At 39.5% G+C, this 27,754-nt stretch overlaps 1 long non-coding RNA gene across 2 annotated transcripts; it reads left to right on the top strand.

Annotated features, from left to right (window-relative positions):
- Window positions 1-926: 926 nt before the first annotated feature.
- On the top strand, window positions 927-26,992 carry LOC126066001 (uncharacterized). Of its 2 annotated transcripts, XR_007514981.1 has the most exons (7): window positions 927-2,919; window positions 5,259-5,342; window positions 5,442-5,695; window positions 20,070-20,159; window positions 21,638-22,078; window positions 23,091-23,169; window positions 24,517-26,992. It is a non-coding gene; the product is annotated as an uncharacterized LOC126066001 (long non-coding RNA). The 2 variants fall into 2 exon arrangements; XR_007514982.1 differs by lacking the exons at window positions 21,638-22,078; window positions 23,091-23,169.
- The last annotated feature ends 762 nt before the right edge of the window (window positions 26,993-27,754 follow it).

Here is a 27,754-nt window from a genome sequence, read left to right as displayed (position 1 = left end):
GCCAGCTAACTTTTAACAGTGTCTTGCCATATGCCATCCACTACCTCATCTAATCCTCACGTGGATCTGATAATATAATCATCATCGACATTTTGTACATAAGGGGAACCAATATTTAGAGGGATTATTATGTTAGTTGCTCAAGGTCATTAATTAATGGTAAAGCCAGGACTCGACTCAGGTCTGAATGAGTCATGGTCTGCACTTAGCTATGATGTATGTGTACTACTTCTAAAATGATCACCTCTAAAATAATTTTCAGTTCACAAGTATTTGAGTCCCTGAAGAGCGTTAGAGACCTCTGTAAAGTAAGCTAACTGGACTTTTTAATGTTATTTGGTGATCGTGAAGATGGTATCAAATCCAGTTAGTTTATAAAGATGGGAGCAACTGGCACCTGTGATGACAGGGCTGGGTTGGGGGTTAATGTCTCTTCAATTTTGGGTCTCTCTTAAAGATGTTTGATCTTATCCTAAAGACTTAAGCTTTATCTAAAGTCTTCACTTTGACACTCTATTCCTTTTCTGTCAGGCATAGGTGTCCTTCTCTACCCAGCTGCAATCCAAGCCAAAGCGTGTCCTTCCTGATAATTTCCTGGAGAACACCCTTCCTACGTAGACTCGCCACATAGCCCTTAGCCTGTACTGCCAATGGTGCCTGTACCTGAGCTGTCGACTTCATGACGTAGCCACAGAGAGACCCATTTCTAGGTTCTGAGCTGCCCCTCATGTGGCCTCTAAGTCCCCCACTCACCTGGGAGTTGGAGGGTAGCACTGAAGCATATATTAACATATTATTTGAAATTTTTCTTTAAATTAGGACCTCACTCTAAACATTTTTTGCTTGAGGGAACTCTCTTCTGATTTGAAAGCCTTTGCTGATCTACTCTGTAGTTTCTTTGGGAAGAAAAACCTGGCTGGTATTAATCTCCATCTTTTTTTGTTTTGTTTTGTTTCCAGGGATTATTTCTGCTCTGTGTTAAATTTGAACTTTAGGTACATAGGAAAAATGTACCTGTAATTTCCATCCAATTTCAAACATCAGTCTAAAAGCCAAAAAATTCATTAAATGACAGAATTCTCAAATTGTTATGGGGTGGGATCAAATCCTATCAGGGCAGCACTGGAATCTGATTATGTTTAAGTATGCATTGAACATGTGCACCTACTGGAAAAGAGTGTGATTAAAAGAGCGAGGGGTGACCTTATTGGATTCATATTACTTTATAGAACAGCCAAATTTGGATAAATGAGCAGGCATCACTAACAAGCGGCAGTAATACAATCAAGAAAAATAGCCAGGGAATTTCAGTGTTTAGCTACTGCAAATTTGTAAGAAAATGACCAGTGGTAAAGTAACTACAATCCGAGGGCATATGTAGTATTGAGTTGAGAAGGAAAGAGATTTTTCTTTAAGTTGCTGAAAAAAGATAGGCATGAAATTATGTTGCTGTTGCTGGTCTTATACTTTTTTTAAAAAAAATTTTATCACCCTTTAAGTGCAAGTTTACAAATCAAGTCAGTCTCTCATACAAAAGCTTATACACACCTTGCTGTATATACTCCTAGTTGCTCTTGCCCTAATGTGACAGCACACTTCTCTCCACCCTGTATTCCCCCTGTCCATTCAGCCAGCTTCCGTCCCCCTCTGCCCTCTTGTCTCCCCTTGTTCCCTTGTACTTTGGATGAAACAAGAGGATGTTTTAGAAAGAAAAACTGAAGCCAGTTTGCAAAGGCAAGATAAGAGGAGAAAAGGATTGGGAAGATCATAGTGAAGTGAAAAAATTGGAATTGACACGGATTGTAAATTGAGTCTAATTCTATTCAGGGACAGGTTGAAGTAATCAGAAGGTAAAGAACCCAATTATGAGATAGGCTCGATAATGTAGATGGCTCAAAATACAAAAATAGAAAGATAAAAATAGAATGCCCTGATAAAAATTCTTTAGGAGCTTAAAAATGAATGTTTAAGATAAAAACTTTGAAGGAACAACACTAAAATAACTTGATGAGGTATGTTCGTTTTGAAGGAAAATGAAAGGCTCATTTTGTTTATTGAGTGAAGGAATGAATACCAGCTCGCTCTCTGACTAACCATTTTATAAGTGCTTCTGGATTTTTCTGGATTACAGGATTTTGAATATTGAGTAAGGGTTTTTTGAAAACTTTAAAACAAAACCAATCATATAGCTTTGGTCTAATTGTTCCTTTTCTTCTACTTCATTTATAAAGTTCATTCCTCAGAGCCATTTTGAAAGCAAAGCTTGAGAGTTGGAATGTTTTTGGTTAAAGTTAGTGGTTTGATGGTTGAAAAAGTTTTTTGTGGGATGTCCTTTTGCTAAGAATTTTAGATAACATCTCGTATGGAAAGGGTTGCTCAGGACTTTTACTGCAAGAACAATGCTTGACTCCATGGCTAAATTTTCTCTCAACACGGACAGGAAATTATATTTAAAGTCAACAGTGATCTGTGATAGGATGGTGGCTTGAGAATGAAGAATCAAGAAATAAATGCTTGCGAATAAAGGAAGAGTTTTCTGTTTTCTTCCTTCCTTTTCTTAGCTCCATGCTCTGTTTCTCTTCATAAAAATAACCGGATGTGTGCATTTTTTAGGAGGTTCTGTGGCATGGTGGATAGAGAAGGGTTTGGATTGAACCCCACCTCCATTGCTTATTTGTTCCGTGGCTGGGAGGGACTCTCAAAAAGAATTTCAGGAGTAGGGTGCCTCCAGGGCACTTACCAGCAGAGCTAAAAAAAAAAACCTTGTCACACTTACCTGAGCTGGGCAGAGGCAGAGGGCTAGAGAGAGGTGTGCCTGCAAGCATGGCTAAGAAGAGGCTGTCCTGATTTAAGAACTGTATGCTGAGCATTCCTGAACCTGAATTGTAACCTGTTACTTCCCTAATAAACCCCATAACCGTGAGTACCGTCTGTGAGTTCTGTGTGGCCATTGCAGCGAATTATCGAACCCAGCAGAGAAGTAGAGAGTGCCGTGGGAAGGACAGTTGATGTCAGAATTGGTAAAGATGGCAGAGAGAGAAGGCATGTCTGACCTCCACCTCAGAGGACTCAGCCTTGGACTGTTGATCTTGATTCTCCTCCCTCCTTCTGAAGTTAGTGGAGGTCAGACACCATCCCATGCCATTTTTAAACTCCACTATATGATAATCTTCCATGAGGATAAGAAGGGTGTAAAGATATAGCAGTCTGCCCTGGGTAGTCAACATCTTGCTTCTTTTATTCCTGAAACTTACATTAAGAAATTTTGGTTCTCATTCCCGAAGCCCACTCTTCAGACAGGGATTGGACTGGACTATGAGACAGAAAATGGTACTGGTGAGGAGTGAGCTTCTTGGTTCAAGTAGACAAATGAGACTATGTGGGCAGCGCTTATGTGGAGGTGAGATGAGAAGGCAGAGTGAGACAGGCACTGGTTGAATAGACACGGGGAATACAGGGTGGAGAGGGAGGAGTATGCTGTCTCATTAGGGGGAAAGCAGCTAGGAGTCCATAGCAAGCTGCGTATAAGTTTTTGCGTGAGAGACTGACTTGATTTGTAAACTTTCACTTAAAGCACAATAAAACAAACAAAAAAAGAGGAAGTGAGTAAAAAAAAAAAAAAGAAATTGTGGTTCTTATTTAAAAACGGAAAACAAGAAAAAAAAAGGTAAACTCATCTTAACTCTTAATAACTTTTTCTCTTTCCATACACATCTAATTTCTCCTTTACAAAACTAAAAGAAAATTAAAATCAGTTGGATGCCAGTGCTTCCAACCAGTTCATTCTGGTTCAGCCCCCCTGCTGAGAATTTGCATTTCCACCTGGATACACTAAATCAGAGTCTACATTTTAACAAGATCCCCAGGTGATTTTTATGTGTACATAAGAACCACCTGGGGATCTTGATAAACTATAGATTCTGATTCAGTGTATCTGAGTTGGGAACCTAAATTCTCAGCAGGGAGTTGAACCAGACTGAAAGGGTTCAAAACCCTGTTCGATATACATTGTTATTGGCCCAGGACACACAATGATTAATACCTTTTGCTCTGGAAAAATGAGTTGCTTTTATTGTGGACAACTTTGGCAGAAAAGAGTCTATTAAAGGAGACAAATGTGAATTCAAAAGGATATTACTTTACTTGATCCTGTTTTGTGCGGCATTACTGAGGTCTGTGTTGCTGAGTTAACACATAACATTGATTGTTAAGGCCGTTAGGGCGCATGAGTGTGGAATGAATGCACTTGGCCTCCCTTGACGTCAGATAACAATTGAGGCGTGTTGAGCGCCCATGTGTAGGTAGCGCAATGTCCAGCACTGTAGACGCTCACTCACTAGCTCTGAGCACATATACTTCAAGAAACTCTTGGATACAGTTCAAGTGGGGAAAGAACTTCTTAATTACACTTCTGTTGTTTTCTATCACCAGGAACTAAATTAATGGGAAATTAATTCACAAGATTTATTATGCATTTACTATTTAAGAGTGGACTCTTTTTCCCACAACCCACCACTTTTGTTCTTTAAGCTTTTTTTTTTTTTTGCCTCAATACTGAAATACCCTCTTTCTTGTTCCAACTATATCAGACACACTCAGTAGACTTAGCACCCTGTGGAAGTCTGACAATTCCAGCAGGCAGCCTTGGTTCAAAACTAGATCCAGAATAAATAGGTTTTTCATGTCTCAGTCATTTTCATGGTGATGTTTGTTCATTTTCAGCACTGCCCAGAGAAAGAGTTAGTAGAGAATATAAGAAAACACAAACTATTTTTTCTTCTATTTGGTGAGAAAGAGACGTTAGAAGCTAGGCATGTTCCCTTAATAAAGCCTGCTTCATCTGCATTTGAAAAATCAACCAGTAAGAGAGAGAGAGAGGGTGACTGTGGTGGGGAAGATATTATATTCTTGTCTCAATATTTTAGAATACAGTATTATTTAGAATACAGTGTACATCCTAATCCTTTGCCGTTGAGTTCACTCTGACTCACGGTGACCGCATGTGTTACAGAATAGAGCTGCTCCATGAGGTTTTCTTGGCCGTCATCTTTACCAAAGCAGATCACCAGGCCTCTCTCCTGTGGCACTGCCATGTGGGTTCGAATTGTCAACCTTTAGGTTAGTAGCTGAGTGGAAACGGTTTGAGTCACCTATAACTAAGGTAGTAATAACAAAGCATTTTGAAAACAGTGGTATATAAATGCTGAGTGATAATAATAAAGCAAAGTCAGCACTTCTCATTGGTTGTATATTTTCAGATATGCCAAGGTATTGAAGCAAAGTCATCCATTATTCTGTAAACCAAAGGCAGTCGTTGAGTTCTCTGATTTTCCCAGCCTCGGGTAAAGGCATCTTTCCTTTTATATAAAAATGTTATATATAATTTTGAATTTCAGAGCTGAGATAATAATCATAGATTTTTTTTTTCTTTTACTTTTCAGAACCAGAAACTGCAGGCTTAAGATCTTAAGCATATTAAGACCTAGTAAAGGGCGCAGCTGTATCTCACCTCAATTAGACACTGTAAATATTTAGAGAAGGAAGTTTTGGGAGCTGCAGATGTAGAATCAGGTGTAAGAAGAATTCTTCACTGCCAGAGAGGTGGGGCTGTGGGTTTGCATTTCACTCACAGAGCATTGACGTTGGGATTAAAAACAAGGAAGAAGATGGGAGGGCAATGCCATAAGGAAAGAAGGTGAGCAGAAACTACAGAATGTTTACATTTCCTTTGTGAAATCTGTCTGACCGCCCACAAAAGACCCACATGTACATGTGCCTGCGACTTGGAACAAAGCAAGGGGGCAGGGTGGTATTACATTTGTGAAGTTGTTGATCAGAAAGTCTAATGTGAAGAAGGAATTTGTGTGCTTTTAAAATATATCCGTGTTACTGGTTCTCCAGGTCTGCTCAACGCTGAGACACGACTGGGGTGAAGGCAAAAGAAGAAAACTTTATTTGGTTGGCCAAGCAAAGGAGCACACCAGGACCTGTGTCGCCAAGATCGCTCCCTTATTGGCAGGCACAGGGGTTTATATGGGGAGGAAACAGAGTAGGGGTGAGCTCTTCAGGGCGTGTTCAGGAGCATGGTCCATCCAGATTGGTGGACAGCTCCTGTGATGATGCCCATGTCCTCAGGTTGGTGGCACAGTTGCACTGGGGCTGCAGTGAGGGAAAATGGTGGCTTAGCTCCTCCCAGCTGCCATCCAGTGGCTGCTTGTCTCATCCAACCCCCGCCCTCCCCCCCAAAAAAAACTGTTTCCATTGAGTCAATTCTGACTCATAGAGACCCCACAGGAGAGAGCTTAACTACCCTGTAGGGTTTCCAAGGAGCGGCTGGTAGATTTGAACCACCTATTATTATTATTACAATTTGGTTAGCAGCTTGAGCTCTTAACCACTGTGCCACCAGGGCTCCAAAATATGTCAAAAGTGGCGGAATATTACTGAAATATATGTGTTTTATAGATAGTCTACATATGGTAAAATGGTTTTTCCACTTTTAAGTTATATTCTATTAAAATATTTTTGCTCTCTTACTAAGGCGCTGCTACTTCGTTCTCCTTTTGCTCATCCCCGTGCTCCTTGATCTATCAGTTAAACTGTGACTTTGTACTGACGTCTTTGATAAATATGGAAGCCTATTGTTGCACAGAAAGGCAAAAGGGCCCTGGGCTGGTCATCTAGTTTAATTGAAACTTGCCTGTGTTTTTGGCACAATGTTCATTTTATGAAAGAAACACAAAATTTCTCATAATGTTTTGTGTTTCTCCAAGTCCAGGTGAGCAAATATGTCCTCAGGGTCTAATTTAAAGGTTTAACTAGCATGGTATTTGTTTGACAAAAAAGACATGCAATAAATAAGACACCCAAGATAGTCAATTGGCATGTTCCTTCTTTATGTTAATGCTGAAATTTAAAGTGATGGATGAACTAGATTTTGTCTTCATACCATGGCTTTTGAGAATTCAGGAGATTTGAGGCATAGTGTTTTATAGCACTGATGTCTTTTCATTGATTTTACTAAAGTGTCTCCCAGGTTTCAGTGTACAAGTGACTCATTGGGGAGCAAAGAAGGAAATCCTTCGTGATGAATCAGACGTCAGTCTGAGAGGCAGGGCTCCTTAGGCTTTTGGCTTTCTTTAACATCAGCGTTGACCTTCTAGATCAATACTAAACAAACAACAACCAAATATCAACACGCACAAAAATGACAGGTTATCCCAGAGTTGCAGTTGTCTTTTACACGGTTGTAAGCATCTTTTTTTCCAGGAAAACAGCTAAGTGGTGACCTTGAGAGGTGAAAGGGAATTGGGAGGTCCCCTTCCCTCCTTTCGGGAGAGCCCAGTGCACAGGGAGAGGTCTTATCTCTGGTTACCCCCATGCCCATCCCCACCACTCCATCAGAGACACACTTCACAAAAGCAACACTGATGCCAGGAGGTATGTTTGGGGTCTCCCTGCCTCGGCCTGGACAGCTGCATGCTCACATGTTCTTCTTAGGAGAAATGTTTTCTTTCTCCAGCTTGGGGAGAAACCGTTGCTTGAGAGGTAATGCTCTTAATGAGAAGGGAATAATACGCCCTGTTCTATAAAGAGGGGCCACTTCATAATAAATCTTAGACCATGGTGAGCTCTCACTATCTGCAAGATCTAGACTGTCAACTTCGACTTCAGAGTTTAGGAGCTGAGAAAACTATTTTGGTTAATTATTGAAGCCTAAGTCAGAACCAGAGCCCTGGTGGCACAGTGGTTAAGAGTGGTTAACCAGAAGGTCGGCAGTTCGAATCTACCAGCCGCTCCTTGGAAACCCTATGGGGAGTTCTACTCTGTCCTGTAGGATTGCTGTAGTGTCACTGTAGGGTTGCGATGAGTCTGAACTGACTCAGTGGTATCAGATTTTGTTTTGGTTTAAGTCAGAATCAATGTAGTGAGATCCCCTGGATGGTATAAATGGTTGATGTTCTCAGCTGCTAACCAAAAATTTGGATGTTTGAGTCCACCTAGAGGTGCCTTGGAGGAAAGGCCTGACAATCTACTTCCAAAAAATCAGTCTTCGTAAACCCTATGGAGTACAGTTCTACTCTGATACACGTGGGGTTGCCATGAATTGTCATCAACTTGGCAACTGGCTTTAAACACAGTAAAATACAGGCTGACTTGGCACTGAGGCTGTGGCCAGGCGATGTGGGAAGTCGGCTATGGGTTCGCTATTCTTCTCTGCTCCTTATCAGGTTAAGGGGTGTCTTTCTTGTCTGTGCCGTAATTATGTTGCCTGTTTGGGGGCATCTGCAGGAATTTTAGATAAGAACCTGAGCTTGATGTAAACTGACTTCTGGATCGTGTTTGTGGGAGAACCTCTCATTTTTCCTGAGACTTTCAGAGGACGGTTCTTGTCATTGCGTTGTTTCTGTTACTGTTTTTCCTCTCAGTTTTAATCTAAGGGCACGTAACTCATGTTTCTACAGTGAAATTTTCCTGAGAAATCAGAGATAAGCACACATTCTCAGTACAGCCTTCTTAGAAGAAAGTCCCGTGCTACCTGGGGAAGCAGACTGCCATTCAGCAGCGGTTGGAGACCTCCGTTTCTGTTTTGGGAGCCTGTCACCTGACAGCAGGGGACAGACTAGGACCTGCAGGAAGTAGGAATAGACTTTCTGATCACTCCGTCCTAAACAAAGCCACACCAAAAACAAACCTCAGGAAACAATGAATTGATCACAGGAGTATCTAGACCCAGGGCTAAATCAGATTTTTGCTTGTTAAAAAGTTCATTTATAGATGATCTATTTTAAAATTTCTTAACAGTTTAGACCTAGTGCTTAAGATAACAGGGCTTATAGTGAAAGGACCTGGGTTAGAGTCTGCCTAAGACCACTTATTTGCTGTCTAAACTTGTTAAAGTTACTCAATTTTCTTTAACCTCAGTTTCTACACCTAAAAAAATACAAAGGCAATAACTACCTAACAGGTTACAAAGGAGCCCTGGTGGCACAATGGTTAAGAACTTGGCTGCCAATTGAAAGTTAGCAGTTCGAACCCACCAGCGACTCCATGGGAGAAAAGACCTAGCAATCTGCTTTGGTAAATATTACAGTCTAGGAAACCCCTGTGGGGCCATCCTAATCTGTCATAGAGGGTTTCTATGAGTCAGAATGGACTTGGTGGCACCCAACAACAGTAGGTTATAGTGAGCATTTAATGAGGTAGCCAGTATGTGTTTGGGGTATGGAACTGTTTTCAAAGTTTTCTATTCATCTAAAGAACAAGTTAAAAAAAAAACAAAAAACTCTGATTTAATATTTTTATGTGCTTGAGCCTCTTTGATTATCCCATTTGCAATATTCAATCTTTTGCTTATAACAGAGAAAAAATTTTCAGTTGAGAAGGAATGGAAGAGTAAATGAATGATGTCTATAACCCTCTTAGTTATGGATTGGATACATATTAGGACAGGAAGTCTGAGAAAATTTAAAATGTCTTCAAAGAGGTAGACCTTTTTACGTGATAAACATTGCGTGGTATGGTGAGTTAATTATAAAAGCAGGTGTTTTGCATTCAACAGTATCTACCGTATTGTCTTAGTCGTCTAGTGCTGCTATAACAGAAGTACCACAAACGGATGGCTTTAACAAAGAGAAATTTATTCTCTCACAGTTGAGTAGGCTACAATCCAAATTCAGGGCATCAGCTCCAGGGGGAGTCTTTCTTACTGTGTTGGCTCTTTAGGAAGTTCCTTGTGAGTCTTCCCTTGGTCTGGGAACATCTCTGCGCAGGAACCTTAGGTCCAAAGGACACTCTCTGCTCCCAGCACTCCTTTCTTGGTGGTATGAGGTGCCCAACTCTCTGCTCGATGATTCCCTTTCCTTGTTATCTCTTGAGAGATAAAAGGTGGTGCAGGCTACACCCCAGGGAAACTCCCTTTCCATTTGATCAGGGATATGACCTGGGTAAGGGTGTTAAAATCCCACCCTAATCCTCTTTAACATAAAATTACAATCACGAAACGGAGGACAGCCACACAGTATTGGAAATCATGGCCCAGCCAAATTGATACATATATTTTTTGGGGGGCATAATTCAATCCATGACACCCATCATTCACTTCTCTGTTTATTTTTTCCACTCCTTTTAAAGCAGGGCGCCATGGTGATGATGGCAGGCTATTCTCATAGAACCACCAGAGTTGGAGAAGAGGTAGTTCTGACGTGTGTGTGTGTATGTGTGTGTGTGTATGTACATACAAACATATACATATACATAAAATTAGCAGACTCCACTGCCATCTCTGATAAAGTGTGAACGCAGGCTGGGAGAGCTCATCTTTTCCACACATTGATATGCTTCTAATTTTTTGAAGGTTTGTGCAATGGCAAGAGCAAAGGAAAGAACAGCCTAATACTATTAAAGAGACTTATCCAAGCCCCACAAAGAAAGAATGCTTCAGGTCTAATGATTCCTCGTGAAAAGGATACCAAAGAGAGTGTAGTTCTAAAGGTCACACCACCATCCTCAGTTACCTGCTCAGTAGAAGAAAATGTATCGTAGAAAAAAGAAGGCATCAGTTAAAACTTGATGGGGCTTGTTACAGATATAAGCAAATTAAACCGTTTCCAGAAAGCCATTTAAACTCTAAAGGTACCAGGGAAATTTTATTGGTGGTTTAGTGTTATAGCAAGCAAATTATGTTTATGTCATATTTGTGATTTGTTTAGAGAGTCACAGATATGTACATCTCGGGCAGAAAGAACCTAAGAAACCGTTAACAGCCTGTTTGAAGTGTGTTTGTATATTCTCTGCACATTCAGTATAAAATAGGATACCAGGCTATTTTTGGTGTTTTTTCTCTCTCTCTTTGCCTCTCTCTCTCTCTATATATAGCATTTTTATGACTTGTAACAAAATCTTACTACTGTAAAGCGTTCTAGAGACTTGTAATTGTAGTTTGTTTTGTGACATATGCTTGGTTGTATATTTTATACCAGATCTTTGACTGGGAACAATTAGGTCAGTGGTTCTTAACAGGGGCAGTGCTTCATCCTAGGAATTTTGTACATTTTTCAGCATTTTATTTTGTTGCCACAGTGATTGGCAGAAGACAGGAATGCCAGGCTCCCTGAAATACACTGGGTGATCTTGCACAATTGTCCAGTTTCTCATAAAATATCTAAATGACCTGGAAGCTCCATAGACACATCCAAACTCCCTGAGGGACCGAATTGCTGGGCTGAGGGCTGTGAGAACCATGGTCTCGGGGAATTAGCATTAATTAATTAGCATTAATTAATTTAGCTCAATTAGCATAACATAGTTTATAAAGAAAATGTTCTGCATTCTACTTTGGTGAGTAGTGTCTGGGGTCTTAAAAGCCTGTGAGCTGCCGTCTAGGATACTCCACTGGTCTCACCCCTTTGGGAACAAGGCAGAATGAAGGAAACTAAAGATACAAGGGAAAGATTAGGTCCAGAGGACTAACGGACCACATCTACCATGGCCTGCACCAGACTGAGTCCAGTACAACTAGATGGTGCCCAGCTACCACTACCAACTGCCCTGACAGGGATCATAATAGACAGTCCCAGACAGAGCAGAAAAAAATGTAGAACGAAATTCTAACTCAGAAAGGAAGACCAGACTTGCTGGCCTGACAGAGACTGGAGAAACCTTAAGACTATGGCCCTGGGATATTCTTTCTGCTCGGTAATGAAGTCACTCCTGAGGTTCACCCTTCAGCTAAAGATTGGACAGGCCCATAAAACAAAACTAGACTAAAGGGGGCACACAAGCCCAGGGGCAAGGGCTAGAAGGCAGGAGGGGACAGGAAAGCTGGTAATAGGGAACCCAAGGTCAAGAAGGGAGTGTTGACATGTCATGGGGCTGTTAACCAATGTCATAAAACAATATGTGTACTGTTTAATGAGAAACTAGTTTGTTCTGTAAACTCATCTAAAGTACCAAAAAAAAAAAAAAAAAAGTCTGAATGACCCACTGGATTTCCTGTAGGTGAGAAACATGCTTGTAATGATCTCAGCCTAAAATTAATTTTGATTTTTCTGTGAGCATAAAGTGTCGCTTTCACAGTTTTAACACGCTCTGAATTTTTCAGAAAGACAGCTCTTGTATAAATCAAGGAAATACCTTCCTTGATTTTGTTCCCGACTCTTCTAAGAGATGTTCAGCATTTCAGAAAATCGCACGCCCAAAAGTAACACTGTGTGTGGCATTTGATTTAAGAACACAAAGCAGACTGTCAGTCTGCATGTAAAGCGGAGGTTGTTGCAGTCTGCTTGCGATTCTCCTTTTGGACGTGAGCGTCCAAGTATTTTGTTATTTTCTGTGATGTAGTGTTTTTATTTGCAAAGCATTTATACATCAAAATGTACGTAATTTTATTTTGAATTTTCTTCTATATCTCTTTCATATCACAGTTAGGACATTATATTGATTTTTAAATTATGTGTGTAAAACCCGGTGCCATCGAGTCAATTCCGATTCATAACGACCCTATAGGACAGAGTAGAACTGTCCCGTAGGGTTTCCAAGGAGTCACTGGTGGATTCAAACTGCTGATCTTTCAGTTAGCAGCCAAGCTCGTAACCACTGCGCCACCAGGGCTCCAAGTTATGTGTGTGTGTGTGTGTGTGTGTGTGTATATATGTATATAAATTACGTATACGAAAAATTAAAAAAAAGAAAATAGGTTATATTATCTATACATTTTAATTCATAGACAATATAACTTATTTTAATTTATGGTAATGAAAGGAACATTAAAATACGTATTAATAAAAGGTGCTGTTAGGTCTGACAAGGCTGAGAAGCCCTGAATTACAGAACAGTCCACCTGTGGGCTCTTCTCAGGCCCTTTAACACGTTGAAAATTACAGGGCAGTGTGTTAGACATCTAAGAGGCGCTCTGGTGGTGCAGTGGTTAAGCACTCGGCTGCTAAACAAAATGTTGGCGTTTTAAATCCACCAGGCACTCTGTGGGAGAGAGATGTGACAATCTGCTTCCATAAAGTTCTACAGCCTAGGAGACCCTATAGGACAGTTGTACGGTATCCTGTAGGGTCACTATAAGTCGGAATTGACTGGATGGCAATGAGTTTTGGGTCTTGGTATTAGTTGCCTAGAGTCTCTGGGCGGTGCAAACAGTTAATGCTAGGCTGCTAACCAGGAGGTTGAAGGTTTGTTCTTGGAAGAAAGACCTGGTAACCTACTTCTGAAAAATCAACTGTTGAAAGCCCTGTGGAATGCATTTCTCTCTCTGACACATGAGGTTGCATGAGTTGGAATCAACTCTATAGCAACTGGTTTAACTGGTATTAGTTATCTATTGTGGATTAACAGTATTACCACAAATGTAGTGGTTTAAATAAAAAACAACAGCAGAAAACCAAACCCATTGCTGTTGAGTTGATTCTGACTGAGAGCAACCCTGCTAGGATAGAGTAGAACCACCCTATAGGATTTCTGATGCTGTCAATCTTTACGGAAGCAGGTTGCCACATCTTTCTTGCACAGAGCAGATGGTGGGTTTGAACTACTGACCTTTTGCTTAGCAGCCCGGCACTTTAACCACGGTACTACCAGGGCACCCTATAGCTTAACATAGCACATGGTTATCATCTCACAGTTTCTGTGAGTCAAGACTTGGGACATGGCTTAGCTGGGTCCCTTAAAAGTCTACAGTCAGTGTGTGGACCAGGCTGTGACATGAGTGGAAAGGATCTGCTTCCATCCTCCTGGAGCTGTTACCAGCATTCTGTTCCCTGAGGCCTGTTGGACTAAGGGCCTCAAGGTTTTTGCTAGCTGTTGGCTGGAGGCTACCTTCAATTCTGTACCCTGTGGGACTGCCCAGTATGGCCACTTGCTTCATCAGAGCTACCAAGGGAGACAGTCTGTCAGCAAGACAGACATAGCAATCTTAGCATATCAAGAAAGTGATATCCCATCAGCTTTGCAAGTTAAAAGCCAGTTACAGATCCTGCCCATACTCAAGGGAGGGGATTACATAAGCACCTGACTACCAGAAAGAACCCTGAGTGGTGGAAGCAGTTTGCAATCTGCTACTAACCTAGAGATTGGCAGTTCAAACCCACCTAGTGGCTCTGCAGGATTAAGACCTGGCGATCTGCTTCTGTTAAGATTACAGCCAAGAAAACCCTAGGGAGCTGTTCTACTCTGTAACACGTGGGGTTGCCATGAGTCAGAATCCACTGGACAGCAGCAGGTTTGGATTTTTGGTTTTCGACTACCAGGAGGCAGGGACCATTAGGGGGCATTTTAGAGTCTGTTCACTATAGACAGCTTCCAGTGCAGTTGGGAAATGGAGAAGGAGATGAATTTTGGGCATCAGAGTGGTGGTTAGTAAGTTTTATAGTATTTGTTATAATTAGGTTATTTTGTCTGTCAACTTAAAGGCCAGTATATGCAGAGAAGAGATTAGTACAACAGGAGCGGTTCATTTAAGTCTTCTTGGACTAGCAGTCCTTGCTAATTGGATGTGGAGCCCTGGTGGCACAGTGGTTAAGCATTTCAGCTGCTAACAAAAAGGTCAGCAGTCAAATCCACCAGCCACTCCTTGGAAAACCCTATGGGACAGTTTTGCTGTGTCCTTTAGGGTGACTGTAAGTCGGAATCAACTGGACAGCCATGGGTAACTGGATGTGCTTACGTCTGATGAGCAGAAACCCTTTTCTGTAGGGTTAGAGCACAGTGGTGCAAGGGTAAATTATCCACACATGCAGCCACTCAAGATCTTTTCATCCAGGTGACCCAGCCGGTTCTCAGGTCATTCAAAGTTTGAACTGTGGTTAGATCTGGAGAAAGGGGATAGCATTTTAAGAGCCACATGTTTTCATTGCAAAAACATTCATTGAGCTTCTACTCTGTTTTAGAGGGAAATACTCTGCTTTCAGGAAGCTTACAGCAGATGCCAGCCATCATTTTGGCCATTGGGAGTCTCCCCTTAAGAGGGGTGAAGTAGTTTAGTGGAGAGGACCTGAGTTTTGGAGGTACGGAGCCTTGGATTAAAATGATAACTAAGTTTACCCACTATGTGACTTTAGTTAACAAATGAGTTTGTCTGGTCCTTTATTTCTTCTTGTAAAGAAATGGATGTAAGAATACCTACGTCCCAGGATTTTTTGAAGATTTTGCGAAATCTTGTATATAAAGCATCCAGTGCATAAAAACCCATTGCCGTAGAGTTGATTCCAACTCATAGCAACCCCACTGGGCAGAGTAGAACTGCCCTATAGGGTTTCTACCAAGGAGCAGCTGGTGGATTAGAACTGCTGACCTTTTGGTTAGCAGCCGAGTTCTTAACCTCTGTGCTACCAGAGCTGCTGCATCCAGCCCATAGGGTGTTTTCAATAAATGTTAAATCCCTTCTCCCTGTAAATTACTTATACTTTGATACTTATCCTCTTCTACAAAGTTATATAAAAGTCATAAATGCCAAATATTTAAACAATCACCTGGAACTCTTTGTTCTCATCTCTTTGGTTATGTACAACTATTTTTCATAAGATTTCACAATCATTCTGAGTTTCTCGTTTATTATTTTACTATGGCTAGTCCGTTTTCTAATTACCTAATTACACAAAAGTCTGGAATGTCTCAAAGGAGTATTTCTGCTTAACTGTATAAATAGTATTCTCTTTGAAAATGTATGAATATAGATGTAAATCATTAGACTGGAACATATGCACTTACCCACTTTGAAGTAATCTGGTTTATCAAGTCCTAAAATTTCTGTTGGGGTGGGGTGGAGAATAAGGAGCAGAGTTTCACAACCATGTAGCAGTATGGAAAATTCATGAATTCATTCATTGGTTTCATCATTCATTCACTCATTCAACAAATGTTTGGGTTTATGTTCCAAGTGAACTCCAAACCCATTGCCATGGAGTCTATTCTAACTCATAGCGACCCTACAGGACAGAGCAGAACTGCCCCACAGGGTTTCCAAGGAGTAGTTGGTGGATTTGAACTGCCAACCTTTTAGTTAGCAGCCAAACGGTTAACCACTGTGCCACTAGGGCCTCAATTATGCTATAAACTCATATAAAGTCAGGAAATGTATTCGTATTTATCTGTGTATTTCTGTTGTCCAGCAGTATACCAGTGTATAGTAGGAGATCAAGTAATATTAGTTCACTGAAATTAGGTGAATTTTTTTTAAGACACTAGTATATAGCTTAAGATATATGTATGTAAAACATACATGTATCTTACTCTACCTTTTTATTATGTTATTTATAGATTATAAATTTAACCTCCATGAGGATAAAAAACAATTTGATACTCATCTTTGTATTCTTAGCAGCAAACTAAAAAGCTTTTGCCAAAGTAGATGATCAATAACTTTTGGCGAATTAAAATTTTTCACTCATCTTCAAACTATACCCATCTGTTTAGTTCCAATAAGGTAAAAATACATCAATAATTAAAATGTCTACAGCTCTCCTAAGCCATGACAAACACCAAGATGGTTACTAAAACACTGACGTTCCTAAATGTTAACGAGGCTGTGGAGCAGCCAGAACACCCAGACATTGTTGAAAGGAATGTGATATGGTACAACCACTTTGGAAAAAGTACCAGCAGATTCTTATAAAGCTAAATATACAGCAGTCCTATGACTCATCAATTTTGCCGTTAGGTCTTTACCCAAGAGAAATGAAAGTGTGCCCACAAAAAGACTTGTACAAGAATGTTCATGGCAGCTGTATCTGTAATAGCCCAAAATTGGGAACAGTTTAGGGGTGCATCAACAGGAAATTAAATAAAACAACAACAACAACAACAACAAAACTTGTGGTATATTCATATACTAGGATACTACTCAGAAATAAACAGGAACAAACTAATGACACATGCAACAACACGGGTGAATCTCAAAAACATTATTCTGAGTGAAATATGTCTGACAACAAACAGTGCATACTGTTTGGTGCCATTTATTTGAAACCTTAGAACAGACTATGATGGAAAAAAATCAAAACAATGGCTGCCTCTGGCTTAGGGTGGAGATTGATGGGAAGGGGCAAGAGGGAACGTTGTAGGGCGATGATAGTGTTCTACATGTTGACTTTTGGTTATAAAGGTGGATGAATAGATTAAAGCTCATCAGTCAGATAATTTGTGCATTTCATTGCGTGTAAATTTTGACTCAAAATAAAACAAAAAAGAATTATAAACAAATATGCAACTAATTAATGATATGCATGCTGAAAAATTCGGGGATGAAGAGTTCTGATGTTTGCAACTCACTTTGAAATGCATCAAAAAATAAATAAGATGAATTTATGGATAGAAAGAGGAACAAATGATGGATAGATAAAAGCAAGTATAGAACCATGTTACTTGTAGAATCTAGGTGGTGGGTATTGGGTGTTCACTGTACAATCTGTCAACTTTCTGTACGGTTAAACATTTTCATAATAATAATATGTTGGGGGAAATAGTTCTTTAAAGAATGTTGTTCATTTTAGACAACTGAAGACTAATATGAAAACATAACACGATCGTAAGCTCATGTGAACACATCATGTGGAGAAAGCCACATATTTATTTCATAATTTCTCAGTTTGTAGCTTAATGTATAATCATTTTAGTTTCTTAGGCAATATATGAACCACATATTAAAATTACTGTTTTAGGTACATTTGGAATAATGCAATGTGGTTGAGAATTTTTCTTACATCATCCTAGGACAGTTAGCAAAGACTGCAAAGAGGTCCAAGAAGAGGGATGAGGATTGAGAATGTGGCTGTTGGGTTCCAACTGCTGACCTTTTGGTTAGCAGCTGAGCACTTAACCGCTGCACCACCAGGGCTCCTTGAAAGTGTAGCAGGGATTGCTAAAAGAGAGGAAAAACAACACAGAGCAATAAAAGCGACTTTTGTGAATTCTTTTAGAATTCCTATGGCTTTGTGAAAATGCATATCGGTTTATCAGTTTTATAAGCAATGCTTGGAGTTTATAGAAATTTTCACTGATCTAATCTCAAGTAAATAAGGAACAAATAAGAAATTCTGTGCTTCTTTCTATGATGTGTAGTCTGCTGCTGAGTTTAAAGCTACCAGTGGGTGCAGACTCATGCTGCCCAGGATGAGCTTGGTAAGACCTAAGTAACTATCGAATGATGAATGGATGGCTCGCACTGCAGAATTATGCATTTCCAGTGGCTAGCTTTGAGATAATTTGATCTTGAAGTATTTTTGGATGTCTCAGAGGGGTTAGTTGTGGGGCTTACAGTGCAGTCAGTGAATACTGACTGGGGAACGGGATAGTAGGAAAAAACCCTGCGATGCAAGGAGATCAGGCCCTGTTGTTTGTCGAATGCATCCAGATACAGATGAGGTCATTTGTGGAAAACGTTTGGAACCACTGTTGAAAGAAAAAATGCCCCTTGACCAATTTCAGATTCTTTTGGGATTGTTTTTGTGATAAACAAATTTGACTAATAAGTTCCTGCCAAGAATTATTTTTGTATATTCAAATAAAATGCCCATAATTTATTAAGAGAGAAAAGATGATGCTGGTAGATTCCGCTCCACACAATGGCACTGTAAGGGTGGAATCGGTAAGGGTAGAGGTTGCCGTCAACACTTATCACCATGCTACTGAGTACATAAACCTGGTACCCTCAATACATCCGGGACTTTTGCTGCTGTTGTTGTTGTGTACTGTTGAGTCGACTCTGACACACAGCGACTCTATGTGACAGAGTAGAAGTGCCCCAAAGAGTTCCCCAGGCTGTGATCTTTACAGCAGCAGATCACCGGGTCTTTGCTCCTGCAGAGCCACTGGTGGATTCGAACCACTGACTTTTCAGTTAGCAGCCAACCACTTAACCATTGTCTCACCAGAGCTCCTTTGGACCTTTGCTAGACCTGGGAAAAGTTAAAAGGGTCTTTCTTCTGGCAATTTAAAAGCATTGTAATAAATTAGGCGAAGCATATTTTAGATATTCTATTGTATTACTCAATGCTCTTGAATTTTTTGAGATCACCAAATATGGCTAATAGATTAAGATAGAGAGAAAGTCATGTCAGCCAGATAAAAGTGGTGAGCTGAAGAGGGAACAAATACCAATAGAAGTATGCATGTGTACAGAGGAATTTTATAGGTTATTGGAAATGCAGGAAACATAGTCATTTTTATTAGTAAATATGAAGAATTAGTAAGGGACTAATTAGTATGGCAGAATATTAAAAGTATATCCCTTAAAAAAAATAAGGCAGAATATTAAACATGTACCCTCTATCAGTTCTTCATGTCTGGAATTAATAGAACAGCTGTGCTAACCTGAATTTAGCATCACTTGGTGGCTACCAAAAATAATAGTGTGAGAGAATGTTTTAAGGTTTTGCTTTCTGGTAGAAGAAATAAGTTATTATAGATAGTATGGAAAATGAAGAAATGTAGAAGGAAACAATCACTCATAATTCTGTCGTCAGAGATAATCAATGCTTACATTTTAGTGTATTTCCTTCCGGCTATATAGCTTTGCCTAATTTGATATAGTTATTAGTCTCTTTGATATATATAAAATGGCATATATAATTATTTTAAGTCTTTGTGTGATTACAAAATTGTGTTCAATTTAGGAGAAAATTTGTAAACTATGAGAAAAGTAGGAGGAAAGGTGGATTTGATTTCTAGAAAATAGCAAAAATACTTTGGAGCTAATTTTAATGATTCGGGTAGATAGTCAAGCTTGGTAAAATGAATTGGAAAGGCAGCTCTGACCGTATATATTGATTAGACTCCCTTGAATGTGGGTGTGTGTATTCAATAACTGGCTCTGAAGTTATTTTCTTTTATTGCTGTAAAAACAAATTCAACAGAGCTTTACCAATTCAATCTTTTTTTACATGTACAATTTAGTGACACTAATTACATCCAATATGCAACCATCACCAATATCCATTGCCAGATTTTCCATCACTGTAAACAGAAACGTAATGCTCCCTAAACAATGTCTCCCCTAATCCCTCTCCCTCTTACCCCTACTCTCCAGTATTAAACTCTGATCTCTATACATTTGTCTATTCTAGGTATTTCATATGAGTGAGATCATACAATATATGTCCTTTCTTGGTTGACTTACTTCACTCAGCATATTTTCAAGATTCATCCATGTTGTGGTATGTATCAGGACTCTGAAATCATTTTTTAAAGAGAAGCCCGAGATGTATTCAGAAGGGGAGCAGCATTATTAGAGTATGGTGGTTAGTTTCAAACAGGCATCATCTCTGATTTGAATATATGTTCTGGATCACAGATCTCTAAGCTGTGAAGAAGCAACAGAATGAGAAACCTATCAACAAACCTTCAGCTGTTCCTATCTAGAAGAAGACAGTTAACAATAATTAGTAAACTAAGACTGCAGTTGGTTTTCTTTCCATTGTAGATTCCATTAGATATTATCTTGACTCAGTGAATCACAGACCCCTCCTGCTAGCTTTGAAGCCCTGGTGACACAGTGGTTAAGAGCTGTGGCTGCTAACCAAAAGGTCAGCAGTTCGAATCCACCAGGAGCTCCCTGGAAACCCTATGTGGCGGTTCTACTCTGTCCTGTGGGGTCGCTATGAGTCAGAATCTACTCAGTGGCAACAGGTCCTGCTAGCTTTAGCATTCTCTCTGACGGTTTTCTGCCCAGTGGTACCCTCCTCTCCCTATTATGTTAATTACTTACGAGACATGTTGTTGTTGTTAGGTGCTGTTGAGTTGGTTCTGACTCATAGTGACCCTGTGTACAACAGAATGAAACACTGCCCAGTCCTGCACCATCCTCACAATTGTTATGCTCGAGCCCATTGTTAAAGCCACTGTGTCACTCCATCTCATTGAGGGTCTTCCTCTCTTTTGATGACCCTCTACTTTACCAAGCATGATGTCCTTCTCCAGGGACTGGTCCCTCCTCATAACATGTCCAAAGTACATGCGACAAAGTCTCGCCATCCTTACTTCTAAGGAGCCTTCTGGCTGTACTTTTCGCAAGACAGATTTGCTTGGTCTTCTGGCAATCCATGGCATATTCAATATTATTCCTCAACACCAAAATTCAAAGATGTCAATTCTTCTTCGGTCTTCCTTATTCGTTGTCTAGCTTTTGCATGCAATTGAAAATACCTTAGTCCTCAAAGTGACATCTTTGCTGTTTAACACTTAAAAGAAGTATTTTAGAGCAGATTTACCCAATGCTCTATGTCGTTTGATTTCTTGACTGCTGCTTCCATGGGTGTTGCTTGTGGATTCAAGTAGATGAAATCGTTGACAACGTCAGTATTTTCTCCGATTATCATGATTTGTTTATTGGTCCAGTTGTGAGGATTTTGATTTTCTTTATATTGAGGTGCAATCCATATTGATGGCTGTAGTCTTTGACCTTCATCAGTAAGTGCTTCAAGTCCTCTTCGTTTTCAGCAAGCAAGGTTGTGTCATGTATATATTGCAGGTTGTTAATGAGTCTTCCTCCAATCCTGATGTCATAGGGTTTTTCAGGGGGTGTTTAGATCAGCTCAGAAAGGAAAATATAACTTAATCAGTGGACAGATTTCTTGGTATTTTTTCTGTAATACTGCATCTTTTGTTTGTTAATTTGTCCTGTGTCCTGTTACAGAAAAGGTTGAATATCAGCACACAGATGAATGCGCTACCAGTTTTCTCATGATATATCACAACAATTTATGAGAAAAGATTAGTAATGACTACTACTGAAGAATAAAGGCACCTTACCTAAAAAACAACAAAAACCACCTGTTGCCATCAAGTCAATTCCGACTCATGCCTATATAATACATCAAGCTCATTTTAGTTCTTGGTTATTATTATTATTATTATCCCAGTTCTGTGACACAGATTTAAAGGGGAAGGTGAATATTTTAAGGATGGGAATCATAGAACTCTTAGATTAAAGCTGCTCTAGGCTTTGGCTTTCCCCAGTAAGTATACACGTAGAGAAGATCACTGCTGTAGGTGTCAGTAAGTAGGAGGTAGAAGATGATTGAGAGGAAAAGAAGAGGAATGCACACAACGTGGCGCAGTTTCAAGATGGACCCAGGTGATTCACGTCCTAGGAAATAAGATCTTTGAGAAAAACTTACAGCTTTGAGTCATTTTGCCTGAGGAAAGGTGACTGTGAGGGAACTTAATGATGGGAGTCAAATATATGAGAGATTATTTTATAAATGATGCCGATGGGCTGTTCTGCAACTCTACTGCAGATAGAAATGGATTTAAATTACAGTGCATGTGATTTAAATTAATGAAGGACATATGTTCTGATAGTACCCACCCACTGCCGTCGAGTCGATTCTGACTCATAGCGACCCTATAGGACAGAGTAGAACTGCCCCATAGAGTTTCCAAAGAGCGCCTGGTGGATTCGAACTGCCGACCTCTTGGTTAGCAGCTGTAGCACTTAACCACTACGCCACCAGGGTTTCGGTTCTGATAGTAAGGGTTGTTAAATGTTAGAATATATTTCCAAAATAGCCTATGAAAGCATTCTGTTGAAATTATTTCAGTTGTTTGTGTTTAGATGTTCTAGAATAAGAAAAACATATGTATTATATATGTATATATTAATATTTACATATATGTACGTACGTATATACATAATATCTATATATGTATATAGAGAGAGAGTGAGATAGAAAAATCGACAGACTAAGAAGATAGATGATTGATCTCAACAGCCTTACTAAACCTTATAATTCTATTATTTTGGGACTCACAATCGAGTAGTCTAGAAGGCTTAGGTGTGTGAATAATACACCAAACTAGCAGATGAATCACTAGTGTGTTTCACCCTATAGCAACAGAGAAGGGTGTCACAGTTTTGCAAAAGAAGAGCTAGTGAGCAGTGTTCAACCTCCTTTCTTTACTTTCTGAATTAGGACAGCGAGGAAGTTCAGCATTTCCAATTTTTCTTTTTCTTTTGTTGACTGAAAAGAAAGTCAAACAAGCAGTGTGTTTCTGAGAAGGCAGTGATGCATTTTGCAGCCCTGACAACTGCTGCTGGCTGGGCTTTCTGAGGCTTCCAGAATTCCAAATTGTCTTCTCTTCAATAGGTCAGTGCGTGTTCCTTTGCTTCAGTTTTTCTACTAAAGCAGCAAAACAGACCATCTATCTTTCAAATATTTATAGCTTGTAAGTACATAAACCTCCTGAATCTATTTCTCTATAAAAAGGAAAACAATCAACAATACCCCATAAAAAAATTCTTTTCATAGCAATTTTATATATCCATGGCATGAATAAATCTGTTATCAACATGATGTGTCTTTCTCCCTCAGCTGATAATTATTTTTAGACTAACAAATTAATACCTGCTTTTGATAATTTTTTTTTTTATAAGAAACATTAAAATGTGGATAGAGAGTATGAGGAAACCCTACAGCTATCTCTTTACACAGACCAAAAGGAGATTCATAAATATTGGTCTGTCAGAGTGCAGCATGTTATATTACTCCATTTTGTATCACAAGGAAATCCTAGTCAGTCGCACACTAAATAGTTTTCATTAGAAGATGGTGTAATGACGGACTTACTGGTCTGATGGAGACTGGAGAAACCCTGAGAGCATGGCCTCCGGACACCTTTTTAACCCAGTACTGAAGTCACTCCTGAGGTTTACCCGCCATCCAAAGATTAGAGGAAAAAAAAAAAAAAAAAGATTAGACAGGCCTGTAAAACAAAACAAGACTAAATGGGCAAGTATGAGAAGGCAGGAGTGGACAGGAAAGCTGGCAATGGGGAACCCAAGGTCAAGAAGGGGAGAGTGTTGACATGTTGTGGGGTTGGCAACCAGTGTCACAAAACAATATGTATATGGTTTAATGAGAAAATAATTTGCTCTGTAAACCTTTATCTAAAGTACAATAATAATAATAAAAAAAAGGGTGGTGTGATGAAATATTTAAAGGTTGACTTATTCTGAATATTCTGTCTTCATTTTGTAATAATCCAACCTCAGACCTGAGAGGATCTGTAGCTTATTCACACCATCCCCTCATGTTCAACATGGAGGCTCCTAGGCCTAGAGAAGTGGCATCATTATCTAAAGGTTACTAAGCCAGTGTTTTTCCATAATTTCATTCTAAATTAGTTGTTTAGAAGTTTTTATCCTCCCTGGTGACACAGTGGTTAAAGTGCTCAGCTATTAACAAAAAGAGCAGCAGTTCAAACCCTCTTGCAGCTCCTTGGGAGAAAGATGTGGTAGTCTGCTTCAGTAAGGATTTACAGCCTTGGAAACCCTATGGGGCAGTTCTGTCTGCCCTGTAGGGTCACTTTGGGTCAGAATTGACTTGATGACAGTGAGTTTGGTTTTGGTTTGCACATATGACTCCCACTTTTCTAAGATTATTTTAGAGGTGTATCCTTTTGTAAGAAACTTCGTAAGCATTCTTAATTTGAAAACAGATGAAAAGAGTTTTCAGTTCAAGTTAGCAGACTGTGCTAAACATATGTTTTAATCTCTTTTCCCAAATCCCATAGAAATGGCTGTGATGACAGATAAAAAGGAATACGTTTCTGAACACGATGAGGAAATCACTCCTGAGAGCAGACAGAGGAGGTGGAGACATCTGATAAAGCAGGTGGGGCCTTCAGGGGGAGGCTCTGAGTTGGGCTGTGAGTTCAGGGTCAGCAGGTACAGAGAGCAGCGCAGCGTAAAAGCAGAAAGACAGAAAGTGAGATGACTGATCACAAGAACTCTGAAGAATGGCTCAGGTTTGTTCTCCCCAATCCCATGCATGCAACTCCTACATTTAGTGAAGTAAAGCAGAAATAAAGCAAGAGAACTAGTCAGAAGAATTCAAACAACCCACATGTGAGTGCTGAGACCTTCTAATGTGTAGACCGATGACCAAGAGCAGCACCTTGCCCTACCTCTGGCAGTTGGATTGTCCCTAGCTGATATGAATGTTCCATGTGTAAGACCTAAAGCAAAGTGAGTTGGGAAAGTGAATCAATCCATGCTAACAACCTATATTAATCAACCTAATTATTCATTAAAAGGACTAGTCAATAAATGATCATCAGACATTTGAGAAACCAACTGTATAAAACGAAGTTAAAAAAAAAAAAAAGAAACTTGGGACAAGATTTCTCAACCTTGGCGCTATTGACATTTTGGGTGACATAATTATTTATTTTGGAGAACTGTCCTGTGCATCTAAGGATGTTTAACTGTCCTGTGCATCTAAGGATGTTTAGCAGCATCCCTGGCCTCCAGTAGATGCCAGTCACAGGCAAGCTTGCTCCTGCTGTTGTAATAATAAAAAATGTTCTCAGACATTCAGAGGTTCCTGGGGGACAAAACCAGCCCTGGTTGAGAATGACTATCCTGTATGAAGTACAGGTGGCTTAGAGAAAAGAGATATTTTAAAAATATATAATTAGTAGTGTCCTCAGAAATATGAAAGATATTATAATCTCTAAAATAATAATATTCTGATATGAAAAAGATAAAAAAGGGTAGAAATATTTAACGGAATTTTAAAATATAATATCCAAAATTTTTGAAAAATTAATAAAAAGATTGGGAAGAGTTCTAATAAACCTTCCAGAAGGGAAAGAAAAGGAAAAAAAAAAAAAAAAAGGTCGTATATGAGAAAAGTAAAGAGACAAAGAGAATCAACTTAGGAAGTCCAACGTCTGCCTAATAGGAATTCTAAAACCAGAGAAAAAGCAGATGTGATGAAATAACTAGGACATTTCCTAGAGTTCAGGAAAGGAGCATGTCTTCAGAATAGAAGTGCTCAGTTAATACTGAGAACAATGAATATTAAAAGACCTGCACCAGACTCATGCTAATGAGATTTCAGAATGCCAAGACTAAGGAGAGAAGATCCTAAAAGATTTCAGAAAGGAAAACAAACAGAAATTCCATCGCAAGAATGAAAATCATACTCAGGTGTTTCCATTAGTATCCTGAAATGCTGGAAGAGAGTGGAACAATATCCTCATAGTTCTGACAGAAAACAGTCCTAATACTAACTTTATGTAACTAGGAAAAGTATCAATCAAGGGCGAGTTCAAAATAAAGACATCGTTGTGATTGGGAAACACACAGTTTACATCCCATACCCACTTTCTGAAAAAAATCCTTCCTTTTATACTCCAGCAAGATAAATTCCAAACCTATGGGCTTTCGCTAAACCGGATACGTAAGATAAAGCATCTCCCAATGGCAATTGAATAGTAAGCAGGAGAGCAGGCATTGTGGGTAGGAACAGTTAGTCAGTGGTATTATGAAGAAAGTGGATGGCATTTGCAACATGGTGTAAGCTTACAGCAATTGGGAGGAAGAGGATTGAAGATAGGTGAAATTTTTTTCAACTTACATGGCGAGAAGTGAAGATAGGTCTAACACATTTAGTGGACTGTGAAATAGAAATGTAAGTGTATCTTCTAAGTTTTACAGAAAAATAATCAAGCAGCTAAAAAGATAAAGCTAACAAAAAGTGGGAGTGGGAGGAAGAAAAAGGAAACACTAATAAGCTAAATGTCTCATCTTCACTAACAAAGAGGCAATAAATGCTTACAAGTAAAAAAACTCAGTATAAGCGTAAAATTTTGATTAATGGGGACGTGGCAGAACCACAAAAGCGTAAATGGTCCAAAGATCTGGGATATAGTATTAGAGATGGGAACTGGGGAGTAGACTTTAGTTTGTATCTTTTTATAGGAATTGAATTTTTATAGTTTCACGTGTAAACAAGCGGGGGTGTGGTTGATGGGAACAAAGCGTGGAAAAGTAGAGGTCAGTGGCACACACACAGCAGTACTTGCTTTTCTTTGTTTTAGAAGTCCTGCCTTTGTGACACAAAATCTTTAGATATTTTACTTAAAAATTTTGTTTAAATATGTAATTCTCAAATATTTTGACTGAATAAAATGAAGCACTTAGTTTTGTTTTTATTATTGCGAAGCCTTTAAGCTTTGTTACCCTTAAAGAAAAAAATTAAAAAAAGAGAAATAGATATGTTATTAAAACAGAGAAGGATACACTCAAAACTTATGCTACATTACCTCTTTTTGGCAGGAATTTGAAAAAAGACAGAAATCGTGCTCTGTTTTTACTCCTGCTTCTGGTATTCTGCAATATGCTACCTGATGTAGATCATAACATTTGTAAAACCCCAAATCTTAAAATTTGTACTGCTTGGTTCAGGTACAGTGGTTTCGAGTGTGTAGTTTTTTAGTGGTTGCTTTAGGTATTATATATATATATATACACATAATTTATCATAGTTGTCTTAGTTGTGTCATGCTGCTAAAACAGAAATACCACAAGTGAGTGTCTTTAACAAACAGACATTTATTCTCACAGTTCAGGAGACTGGAAGTCCAAATTCAGGGTGCCAGCTCTAGGGGAATGCTTTCTGTCTCTGTCAGCTCTGGGGGAAGGTCCTTGTCTCCTTTCAGTATCTGTGGGCCCAGTGTTCCTTGGAGATATCCATGTGTCTGGGTATCAGTCTTCTGTGGCATCTGGGAGGTTCTCGGCAAAGGAACCCTGGGTCCAAAGGATGTGCTTCACTCCTGGCTCTTCTTCCTTGGTAGTAGTGAGGTCCCTTTCCTCTGTGCTCACTTCTCTCCCCTTTTATCTCTTGTAAGGTAGAAAGTGTGACTCAAGAAAGAGTGTCATTTGAGTAAGGGTGACACACCCTCCTGTAAGGCTTTGACTCGAGATATACCCCACACTGGTCCCTGATCCTGCCTCATTAACATA

Source organism: Elephas maximus, chromosome 22 (genome assembly GCF_024166365.1).
Source record: "Elephas maximus indicus isolate mEleMax1 chromosome 22, mEleMax1 primary haplotype, whole genome shotgun sequence".
NCBI classification, from domain to species: Eukaryota; Metazoa; Chordata; class Mammalia; order Proboscidea; family Elephantidae; genus Elephas; species Elephas maximus.
This window is presented reverse-complemented; position numbering and strand designations above follow the sequence as displayed.